The 12578-nt window shown below is 43.2% G+C and overlaps 1 protein-coding gene and 1 long non-coding RNA gene across 3 annotated transcripts in view; both read right to left on the minus strand.

The window, feature by feature from the left end:
• The window catches only part of LOC124712518 (U-reduvitoxin-Pr21-like), a 177464-nt gene that overhangs the window by 63663 nt on the left and 101223 nt on the right, over positions 1 to 12578 (minus strand). The window lies entirely within an intron of this gene.
• Positions 8736 to 10895, minus strand: LOC124712520. The gene is made up of 2 exons (XR_007005586.1): positions 10775 to 10895; positions 8736 to 8925 (listed from the first exon to the last, which is right to left on the minus strand). It is a non-coding gene; the product is annotated as an uncharacterized LOC124712520 (long non-coding RNA).

The following is a 12578-nucleotide window of genomic DNA, read 5'->3' on the forward strand; positions in this document are numbered from 1 at the left end:
CCCATGGAGACGATCGTAGAGATGCTGGATGTAGACCTGTGGAACGGCTTGCCATGCCATTTCCACCTGGCGCCTCAGTTGGACCAGCGTTCGTGCTGGACGTGCAGACCGCGTGAGACGACGCTGCATCCAGTCCCAAACATGCTCAATGGGGGACAGATCCGGAGATCTTGCTGGCCAGGGTAGTTGACGTACACCTTCTAGAGCACGTTGGGTGGCACGGGATACATGCGGACGTGCATTGTCCTGTTGGAACAGCAAGTTCCCTTGCCGGTCTAGGAATGGTAGAACGATGGGTTTGATGACGGTTTGGATGTACCGTGCACTATTCAGTGTCCCCTCGACGATCACCAGTGGTGTACGGCCAGTGTAGGAGATCGCTCCCCACACCATGATGCCGGGTGTTGGCCCTGTGTGCCTCGGTCGTATGCAGTCCTGATTGTGGCGCTCACCTGCACGGCGCCAAACACGCATACGACCATCATTGGCACCAAGGCAGAAGCGACTCTCATCGCTGAAGACGACACGTCTCCATTCGTCCCTCCATTCACGCCTGTCGCGACACCACTGGAGGCGGGCTGCACGATGTTGGGGCGTGAGCGGAAGACGGCCTAACGATGTGCGGGACCGTAGCCCAGCTTCATGGAGACGGTTGCGAATGGTCCTCGCCGATACCCCAGGAGCAACAGTGTCCCTAATTTGCTGGGAAGTGGCGGTGCGGTCCCCTACGGCACTGCGTAGGATCCTACGGTCTTGGCGTGCATCCGTGCGTCGCTGCGGTCCGGTCCCAGGTCGACGGGCACGTGCACCTTCCGCCGACCACTGGCGACAACATCGATGTACTGTGGAGACCTCACGCCCCACGTGTTGAGCAATTCGGCGGTACGTCCACCCGGCCTCCCGCATGCCCACTATACGCCCTCGCTCAAAGTCCGTCAACTGCACATACGGTTCACGTCGACGCTGTCGCGGCATGCTACCAGTGTTAAAGACTGCGATGGAGCTCCGTATGCCACGGCAAACTGGCTGACACTGACGGCGGCGGTGCACAAATGCTGCGCAGCTAGCGCCATTCGACGGCCAACACCGCGGTTCCTGGTGTGTCCGCTGTGCCGTGCGTGTGATCATTGCTTGTACAGCCTTCTCGCAGTGTCCGGAGCAAGTATGGTGGGTCTGACACACCGGTGTCAATGTGTTCTTTTTTCCATTTCCAGGAGTGTATCACAGTACGTCTCTGGACATAACGTCTGGCCGATCTGTGTAGGTAGACAATCGTGTGGGTTGTTTCAGTGTTAAGTATTTGATCTTGTTCAAGTTATAGTAGAAAAGTGATCTAATATTTCGTGTGTGTTGTAGTATCCACTCGGCCTCTACCACAGGTAAATCTAAAACCCCACCACCGTGCTGACGACCGTCTCTTCTTCCAGCACAACGGTTCGTTACAAGTGGAGTTCCATAGAGACGTAGTCACCGGAAAACAACGTAATTCGAAAATTCTAATATGCGTACATTACGAATCCCACATTCAGTGTATGCTATTTTAACGGCATTAACCGAGCCATTATCGTGTTTGAATCTTTGGTTGCCACCAGTGGAAGCTATACTACTGTCATTTAATTGGAAATTGTTCAGTCTCGTAAAAGAGACTCCAGAATGAAACGCAACTGAAAACTGATAATCGTTGAGCTAGGAAGACAGGGTGAAAAGTTTTTCGTTTACCTTGGACCATGCGTCATTTGTATAGGCATCCGAAGATCTCTCTTACTGTAGCTACGTTACAGTATATTAAGAGAGGTTTGAACGACGAATCGGAGCTGGCACCCAGACAAATTGTACGACTCGACTAATTCCTTTTGCAAAATATTCTGATTGTGCTGAAGTTTATGTTAAGCTAATATCACCATTTGTATGTACAGGGTGAAAAGTTTTTGGTTTAGCTTGGATCATGCGTCTTTTATATAGCGATTCGATCATCTGTCTTACAGTAGCTACGTTTCAGTATATTAAGAGAGGTTTGGACGACGAACCGGAGCTGGCGTGCAGACACAGTGTACGAATCGACTAATTCCTTTTGCAAAATATGCAAGTTGTGCTGAAGTTTATGTTAAGCTAGTGGCTCCATTTGTTTGTACATCGTTCGGTTCAAATGGCTCTGAGCACTATGGGACTTAACATCTGTGGTCATCAGTCCCCTAGAACTTAGAACTACTTAAACCTAACTAACCTAAGGACATCACACACATCCATGCCCAAGACAGGATTCGAACCTGCGACCGTAGCGGTCACGCGGTTCCAGACTGAAGCGCCTAGAACCGCACGACCATATCGGCCGGCTGTACATCGTTCGGATTATACTTGAAAACACGTAGAAAAGGACGTTTTAATGAGAGTTTTCGAAGCGTGCCACTCCTGTACTTTAAACTTGTACGACTCGGTTCAAAATTTTCGTTAAGGTAGATGAATGGATGACTTGAAAAGCAATTTTTTTCATCCAACAGTCTTTACTCGTTATCATGATACGATTTTCTGAAGTCGAATTGGCTGTAGCAGGGCAAATTTAAAAAAAATAATTCAAATGGCTCTGAGCACTATGGGACATAACATCTGAGGTCATCAGTCCCCTAGAACTTAGAACTACTTAAACCTAACTAACCTAAGGACATCACACACATCCTTGCCCGAGGCAACATTCGAGTTGGATGTAGCATGTCAAATTCATTCTTACGTGAATTGAATGGCAGGAAACTGATCGCGGTGATTCGACTCAAATGAATAATGCATTACGACTGTAAAACTGGAAACTTTCCTTAAGAATTCTAACTTTTCAACCATATTTTATCTACAAAAAACACGTTTCATTTTTTTTTTATTTTTTTTTTACGTACTCAGCTTCTATATTTCTGACTTGTGTAAAGTTTGTAGTAAGATAGACAAAAGGATATTATTGATGGACGTCCTATCTTGTTAAAACTTTATTCGTTGTTACGATAGAAGTATCATAGCTGGAAACAAAATAAAGCCTATACCGGCCTAGTTGTAACTCGAGTCGACAAAAAGCTACATCGGTTGCCAAGTTATGGCGGTCTAATGTCAAAATTATGGTAGAGTAGAAGTTGGGAACCAGAATGAAAAATCCTCCTGTCATATCACAAAAAGGATAAGTACGTCCTGGACTGAGTGACGATTGTAAAAGAAGGGAGATGGCTTTTGACTTATCTGCCAGCTTCAAAAACATTTAAATTGGGCTTTTTTACGAGTTAACCCTTCTTCCCGTTGTAGTGAGGTCTTTAGTTGCAAGATGTTGGCCCACCTGCATCTTGCAGCTTTTATAGCATGAAGCCACTATCCTGCCCCAAAAATCGAGATGATTCGCATATATAGGAACGTTATGTAATACCAAAAGCTCAGGAGGGACATGTAATAACTAAATTAGTTTCCCTTAGGTGATAAAATTTCTGGATGAGGATTTGTTCCCGGAGGGGAAGATACCATGTATCATATTACTTTACTTGACACATTGCATTGTATTATATGAGATGGGTAACAATGGTAACGGGTAAAAAATAGCGAATGTCGTGATATTTTAATTTAAATGTCTTTGAAGCTGCCAGATACGTCGAGAGGACAGTTCCCTTCTTTTACACCTCTAAGTCTGCCCAGAACGTTTCGGCGGGTTTTGTGCGAAGATACGAACATTTTTCATTCTGTATCATCATGAGCAATCGTAACCTCCTCGAGTACCCAATTATTAATGTCAGATGCATTAGGACGCGGAGAGTTGCTATAAAACATTAGTGTTCGCATTCTGTTCTAGGTCATTTAAATCCAGAAATTTTTTAAGGCACGCACGAACCCACTACCGTCTCGCCCCTCATAAACACAAAGCGGCCACGGCTCCGGGCGCCATTCACGCAGCATGGCCACCATGTGGCAGCTCGCTGCCACGGCTGCTTCAGTACAGAGACCACGGAAGTAGACAGTTCTAACTGCACCCAGAACTAATTTGTCACTCGGGCTTATAATACACTACTGGCCATTAAAATTGCAACACCACGAAAATGACGTGCTACAGTCGTGAAATTTAACCGACAGGAAGAAGATGCTGTTATATGCAAATGATGAGCTTTTCAGAGTATTCACACAAGGTTGGCGCCGGTGGTGACACCTACAACGTGCTGGCATCACGAAAGTTTCCAACCGATTTCTCATACACAAATAGCAACTGACCGGCCTTACCTGGTGAAACGTTGTAGTGATACCTCGTGCAAGGAGGAGAATTGCGTACCATCACGTTTCCGACTTTGATAAAGGTCAGATTGTAGCCTATCGCGATTACTGTTTATCGTATCGCGACATTGCTGCTCGCGTTGGTCGAGATCCAATGACTGTTAGCAGAATATGGAATCGGTGGGTTCAGGAGGGTAATACGGAACACCGTGCTGGATCCCAACGGCCTCGTATCACTAGCAGTCGAGATGACAGGCATCTTATCCGCATGGCTCTAATGGATCGTGCAGCCACGTCTCGATCCCTGAGTCAACAGACGGGGACGTTTGCAAGAGAACAACCATCTGCACGAACAGTTCGACGACGTTTGCAGCAGCATGGACTATCAGCTCGGAGACCATGGCTGCGGTTACCCTTGACGCTTGATCACAGACAGGAGCGCCTGCGATGGTGTACTCAACGACGAACCTGGGTGCACGAACGGCAAATCGTCATTTTGTCGGATGAATCCAGGTAATGTTTACAGCATCGTGATGGTCGTATCTGTGTTTGGCGACATCGCGGTGAACGCACATTGGAAGCGTGTATTCGTCATCGCCATACTGTCGTATCACCCGGCGTGATGGTATGGGGTGCCATTGGTTACACGTGTCGGTCACCTCTTGTTCGCATTGACGGCACTTTGAACAATGGACGTTACATTTCAGATGTGTTACGACCCGTGGCTCTACCCATCATCCGATCCCTGCGAAACCCTACATTTCAGCAGGACAATGCACGACCGCATGTTGCAGGTCTTGTACGAGCCTTTCTCGATACAGAAAATGGTCGATTGCTGCCCTGGTCAGCATATTCTCCAGATCTGTCACCAATTGAAAGCGTCTGGTCAATGGTGGCCGAGCAATTGGCTCATCACAATACGCCAGTCACTACTCTTGATGAACTGTGGTATCGTGTTGAAGCTGCATGGGCAGCTGTACCTGTACACGCCATCCAAGCACTGTTTGACTCAATGCCCAGGTGTATCAAGGCCGTTATTACGGCCAGAGGTGGTTGTTCTGGGTACTGATTTCTCAGGATCTATGTGCCCAAATTGCGTGAAAATGTAATCACATGTCAGTTCCAGTATAATATATTTGACCAGTGAATAGCCGTTTGTCATCTGCATTTCTTCTTGGTGTAGCAATTTTAATGCCCAGTAGTGTATATCACATCTTTAGTTATCAGGACATTTTTTTTCCATGAAGAGCGTGCTAATTCAAGCACTGACAGTGAGGAAGCACGTACGTGACACCTTACTTTTTATACGGGCATTTTGAAAATACTCTCCGCCCGAAACGGTTCAATATATAAGTAAATTTTTGAATAACGTGACTAGGTGATTTATAGAGAACCTTGTAGTTCAGACATGAGAAGTACTCTCAGTCTGAGTGTGATAACATACAATTACACGTTGACAAAATGTCGGTCCCATAGAAAGACGAAAAGTGCAAGTTTCAGCTTCTAACTGCACAGTTTATAACTAGTCAGTCATGCGAAGCAAACACCAGGAAGCAACAGTGTTTAGAGAACTTGAGTCCAACGATCGCACAAGACCAACTTCAGACAAAAAAAGTGGCATCGTTCATTAGGTAGTGGGATACAGTGCAACTATGGTTAGGGCACAACAGAGATTATTCACGTAATAATGCTGTAGAATTTTTTTGGGCCTTTGTCACGTCAGACTACCAGGGGACATCGAGTATCCACAAAGAACGACAGATTTCACATGCAGTAGTGACAAATGTAGAATAATCGTTATTTACTGGTTGGGCATTTACAAAGGCATTCATTACATAATGTGTTATCTAAAATATTATAATAGCTCTATACTGAGTTAGAATATTCCTTACATGTTTTATTATAATATTATAAAATATTACGAACGTTCTTGAGCCACTCTGTGACTCACCCAGAGAGCCTGTGTCTGTCTTCCAGATCACCATCATGGCCGTGCACTTCACACAAGTAAATGGTCCACTGATTGTGTATCCCACACTCACATTCAGGTCTGTCCGATAGGCACCATTTGTTGGGTTCAAACGGATCTGAGCACTATGGGACTTACCTTGTGAGGTCATCAGTCCCATAGAACTTAGAACCACTTAAACCTAACTAACCTAAGGACATCACACACATCCATGCCGGGGGCAGGATTCGAACCTGCGACCGTAGCGGTCGCGCGGTTCCAGACTGTAGAGCCTAGAACCGCTTGACCACTCCGGACAGCCCCCATTTGTTCATCAATTTCTTACACCTAACAACACTCTTCATGACACGGTTCAAAGTTGTCCGTAATTTCCTTGGGAGGTTGAATCCATGGATCTTCTTGTGGAGTCGTCCCTCAAGTTTCGATTCTTATGTCGACTTACAGCCCACAGTTCTTTCCAAACTGTCTTCGAGTCGAAGCCTTGCAATTCTTCGTTGATTTTGAATAAAGGTGGCCTGGATTTAAGTCGGTTTAGAGGTGTGAGATCTCTGGATTGTCCAGGAATTTTCTATATGATCTTGTGGCTAACTATGTTCGAATAGATTTGATGGGGCTCTATGTTTGCTAGGCTAGGCAGCCGGGCACACGAGGTAACCCGAAGTGTTCTGGAGATTATCCACATTGTTTCCTTAAGTTGTACGTCCACGTAGGCTATGAATGCACTTCTCATCATGACTGGCGAGCAATACTCAGCCACGCTGTAGGCAAGCAATAGTGGTGAAGTCCTCAATGTGCTGCCTTCGCAGCCGCATGTCGTTCCAGTTAGTTCCGACAGGCTATCATTACGGCATTTCTGTTTTGTACATCGTAGATGTGCCGTATAAGCTAGAGTGCAATCTAATTTCATTCCCAAGTACTTAGGCTTATCCTCATGCCTGATACTTTGCCCATTCATAGAGCGTTGTCGTTTTCTACTTCTGTCCTTATTGTTAGGGTGCACTATGGTGCTGGTGGTATTGCTAGGGTTTGGATGCAAAAGCCACTTGAGGTAGTAGGTGTTCAGTAGTTCCATGTCTGCATTAAATATTTTGTCGTGGTCGTTAATATGTTTATCTCCATACGCGATGGCCAGGTCGTCCACATATGCAAAATTACGTATTTTGTATCTGGCATGTCGGCAATATACAGAATGAAAAGAACTGGTGCTAGTGCCGAACCCTGTGGCAGGCCATTATTCAGAACCATGTCGTTGGTACTGAGACATGAATTGGAGGAAAACCAGAACAGAAAGAATCGAAGCCATTGAAATGTGGTGTTACAGACAAATGTTGACAGTTAGGTAGACTAATAAGGTAAGGAAGGAAATTTTCCTCAGAATGGACGAGGACGGCAACATGTGGCAAGCACTGCCAAGGGGATGGGACAGGACGGTAGGACATGTGTCAAGGCAACAGGGAATAAGGAATTACTGCCATCGTACTAGAGGCTGTAGCAAAGCTTTGCAGGAAGGCAAGGATTGGAATACAGCCAGAAAATAGTTGAGTACGTAGGCTGAGTTGCTACTGTCCAATGGATAGAGACGTAGCTGTACGTTTTCTGCACCATTCATCCAATACGTGATGATCGGACAACCGTGAACATGAACAGTTACGAATAGCTTGTGGTATACTTGTTAAAATATGGCATTAAAATATATTCCATCGGTTTATGGTTGTGTGCGTGTGCTACTTTTTTATATTTAAAAACCAGTTTGATAACTTCAACTACAGATAATTTCTCGTCACGCTACTTATTGAAGTGTGATCGTTAATTTCAGTGTAATTTGGTGTATTAAATTACTTATCAATTTGTGGAAGGGAAGCGCTACCAGTTTTGGTGTACCCAGGAGCCAATAAAATAATATTACGAAAAGTAACGTTCAGAGTAATGCCGAGAGTCCAGTTCACTACAAATTATCATTTACAGTTGTTCATAGCTCTTTCGATTTATTTAATACTATTTAAGCATTATGTTTGTCCTCTTAAAATGTATTGGCCATAGCCACTACATAATGCATTACTGCCCACTTTAGGTGGATACATTTCATCAGAATCAGCTTATCCTAAGATGGAATGGAAAGTCTTGTATACCATCTGACGACGAATAGTACAAATTTTGATTTATTTGGATCCATGATGTAACTGTTCATATTACTGCGACAAAGATAGTGAAGAAGCTCGACAAATGTGAAAAACTGCAAACATATAATTCACTTTCTGTTTCACTCAATACTTCTTGGTGTGCAGTACTCGTACAATGGATGCAAATTAGGTGTCCAACACTACTGCTGACGCAAGTAGCAGAAGGGTGTGGAAGTCGTCGAGCATGTGCGGATAGTATACTATTACCATACAGAACTACATCACTGTGTTAGTTGATGATTGTAAAAAGAATAATAATAACTTTACGAAGAAATGAACAGAAAAGTAAAATTAAAACATACAAATACTGAATTAAAATGAAATATAGGTTAGGTGGAGTATGTGAAACAAACTCTATATTTGATGGATTACAACCATTGTGTTTATTTTTTATGCTTGAAGACGATAAGGAAATTACAAATAACAAATTGGAAGTAGATGAAAATTCGCCGCCGAGATTAAAGACGGAGGTCCACATCACAGAAATGGCGTTGTTTCTTTTGACTGCAGAGAACTTATCACACAATCTGTCACCTTCACGGACGAACGCTGAAAAGAAAAATCAAAATATTCACATGCCAGTATGAGGAGTATTTAATTTAGATTAAGTAAACAATACTTAGCGTTTCTCATGTTAGGATCTGTTAGTAATTTTCACCAATACCTTTAATATTTACACCACACGAAAATTAAAGGTAGAGGGGGAGGACGGAGAGGGAAGGGAAGGGATTACTGATGTCAGCTGCATCGGCACATATCTTGCTACTCTCAGACTTACAAATGAAGCAACGTTATATTTAAATAGGGAAGTACAGCGCAGTGCCACGTTTGTGAAAGTATCAACTATTTAAAAAGGAATTAAATAAACTAACAAAGATTGAGGAGTGCACGAATGAATCGTTATAACGTTAGTGAGACAACCTCTCAGTAGCTGGCTTTTTAAAGCCTTTTTCACGATAGTGACACCCACAACAATGTTTATTGAGTCTAGAAGTCATTAGTTTCATCTTGCATGGCGTCTTAACCGGAAATCATAGTCATGGTTTTACTATTGATATTGCATAGTTATAATATTTAAAAATGTAAGACAAGTTATTACACTGGACTGGAAAATATCAGTATAAAGAACGAACAACTAAGATCTTTAATAGATTTATCTTTCCTCTGTTGCTGTTATTGTGCAGTGATTTTGAGACAACAATGCATATACGACTAAATAAATGGAATTTATATTTTGCCATTATCAGTTTGTTACAGTATGATAAGGAGCATCTCCTTCGCCCTTAAAAACACACACAAGTACGATAAGAGACCATCAAAATGATATGTGCTGTATGTAAGTGTAAAGACATATTTCTATATTTTAGGCCACTGTAAATTCTTATTAATAAATTGAGGTGAAAGGTCTAAGACAAAATTTAAATGGCTTACTTACTCTCTCAGTCACTCAGTCATTCACACCCACACTCACACACACTCACTCACTCAGTCATTCACACCCACACTCATATACACTCACTCACTCAGTCATTCAGACCCACGCTCACACATTCACTATCTCATTCACCCATTCATACACACACTCACTCACTAATTGAAACCTCACTTACTCGCTAACTCACTCACACTCACTCTCTCTCTCTCTCCCTCTCTCTCTCTCTCTCTCTCTCTCTATATATATATATATATATATATATATATATATATATATATATATATATATATATATATATATATATATATCAGACACACACACACACACACACACACACACACACACACACGCGCGCGCGCGCGCGAGCGTGCCCACACACAAGCACACTCATTCTACAATTACTTGGTATTTAGAGTTTTGTCGTTAAAACAGTGGCCTCAGATCATGCTGCACTGTAAGTAGCCCAGGCTTTTCTACAGACTTTTCCAGCATAAAAAATAACAATTAAGATATGATGTTTCAGAGAACATGATAGTTGTATGAAACTGTGTATTAACGTTCTGTCCCCATCCAAGGGAGGTATATTCAGAGACAAAAACTCGCAAACCTCAGGGTGCTCCGAGTTTTTAAATGTACTAAGTATTGTATGTAAAACACAGCCAGACGTCATGTGACGCCTAATGCATGATTATCTTTGGCTGTTGATTCCATTGCCAGTTAAAAGTAAACCAATCGCTATTCTCTTACTGCAAATTCAGGATTTATATTTCACCTCGCTTAACTCGAATCTCCCATAGATGGATATGAAACATCAGTAGTCTCATATACCGACCGCTGCATCTCGGTCTGGAAGATGTGCTGACATAAACATTGTGCATGACAGCCTTCACTGCAGCATTAACACACTAAGTTGTTCAGATCTGATATTCACAAAGCCGAACGTCAAAAAGAGTGGACGCATACCTGGTTAATACGAGCCAGGGGGACACGCTTTCAAGGTGCAGGCGGCGCTCCTGCCATTGGAGCTGCAGCGGCAGGTGTTACACTTGTCCTTGAAGGTCGTTCCTGGAGTGCAGTTCACCTCTGCAACACAATATCAAACAAGATTCAAATAACTGCCTCTGAGAGCAATAGAGCAGCTTTTGCTCATTATAAAGGATTCATCTTTACTAAAGAACTAAAGATTGAAGCACTTTTCACAATTAATGCAAGAAGTTTTTATTCACATTCGTGTTTATTTTAAAGTAGGAAACAGTTGTAGGAGTGCCTTTGTAAAAGTAGCAGCTTCTATATCAAATGTAACACGTCATACAACAGGACATCAGGAAGACAAAATATATAAATAATGTATAGAACATCAGAAGGGATAGGATGGACAAAACAGAGTATCAAAAAGGGGAGAGGGAAACTGACAAGACTATACAATGTAGAAGAAGCACAAATTCTCTGAGTGGACAGATTGAACAGAAGCTCAGAATGGTTAGAAGCACAGAAGCTCAGATCGGACAGAAAATGAATAAGATTAGAATGGACAGAAAGAGCAGAAACTGAGAATCGGCAGGAAGCGCGCTAGCTGAGAATGGGCAGAAAAAACAAAAGCGCAGGATGCACAGAAAGATCAGAAATTTAGAATGGACAGCATTAACAGAAGCTGAGAATGGACAGAAAGAGCAGAAAATGAGAACTGACTGAAAGAACAGAAGATGAGAATTGACAGAAATGACAGAAGATCAAAATGAACAAAAAAAGGATGATTTCAGAATGCCGTGCAGAGTGGCCACGCGGTTTGAGGCGTCCCTCCCACCGGAGGTTCGAGTCCTCCCTCGGGCGTGGGTGTTTGTGTTGTTCTTAGCATAAGTCAGTTTAAGTACTGCTTAAGTCTGGCGACCGATGAACTAAGCAGTTTGTTCCTTTAGGAATTCACACACATTTGAACTTTTTTTTGAATTGGGAGTGGACGTAAAGAGCAGAAGCTCCAGAAGGTCAGAAAAAGCGGAAAAACTTCAGAATGGATGCAAAGAATAGAAGCACAGAACGGAGAGAAAAACACTCAAAATGGACAATGACGGCCACGATCTTTTAAAAAGAAACCATCCCAAAATTCCTCTTAAGATGACTCAGATAACCCCCAAAAAAGTATAAACTTTCCTGGCCAGACGTGTCTTTGGAAATAACTATTCAAGAATGCAAGTCTATAGCACAGAAATAATTCTTGATGAATTCTTTAGACTAAATACTCGTCGTATTCCTCCACTTTCCATGCAGGAGAACCACCTAAGGTGACTCAGCTGGTAAGGCATGCGAAGTACAGGCGTGCTCGAGTCACTGTTCTAAACCTGATTCTAGTTTAACTATTAGGCCTTCCGCACGTGGTGTGATTCAAAAGAAACGGAACCGGCGGGCCAACTAAATTCGTGACCGGCTGGTGAGTGGCTGGTAGCGCAGCTACATATTCGGCGTTTCCCTGGAGTGAACAACTGCAGTGTGGAAGAGAGGGAGTACTGTTTGTTGCACCTTAGCGTCTTTTTGTAACATTGGGCATGTTGAGTACAGAGTCAGGAAGACGCAGTAGTCGATTATTATTACACATGAATGAGAAAACGAAGAAAATTCTGAATTCATCCTTACACCCAGTGAAATATACGCTCCAGGCTGTTATCTGTATCCTCCTCCCCACTCTCTCTGTCTCTTCATCCGTCTCCTCTCGCTATCTTTGTCCATTACCTCCATCCCCTCTTTCGGATCATAACTTCCTCCTCCTCCCTCT

The sequence above is a fragment of the Schistocerca piceifrons genome, chromosome 8, assembly GCF_021461385.2.
Source record: "Schistocerca piceifrons isolate TAMUIC-IGC-003096 chromosome 8, iqSchPice1.1, whole genome shotgun sequence".
NCBI classification, from domain to species: domain Eukaryota; kingdom Metazoa; phylum Arthropoda; class Insecta; order Orthoptera; family Acrididae; genus Schistocerca; species Schistocerca piceifrons.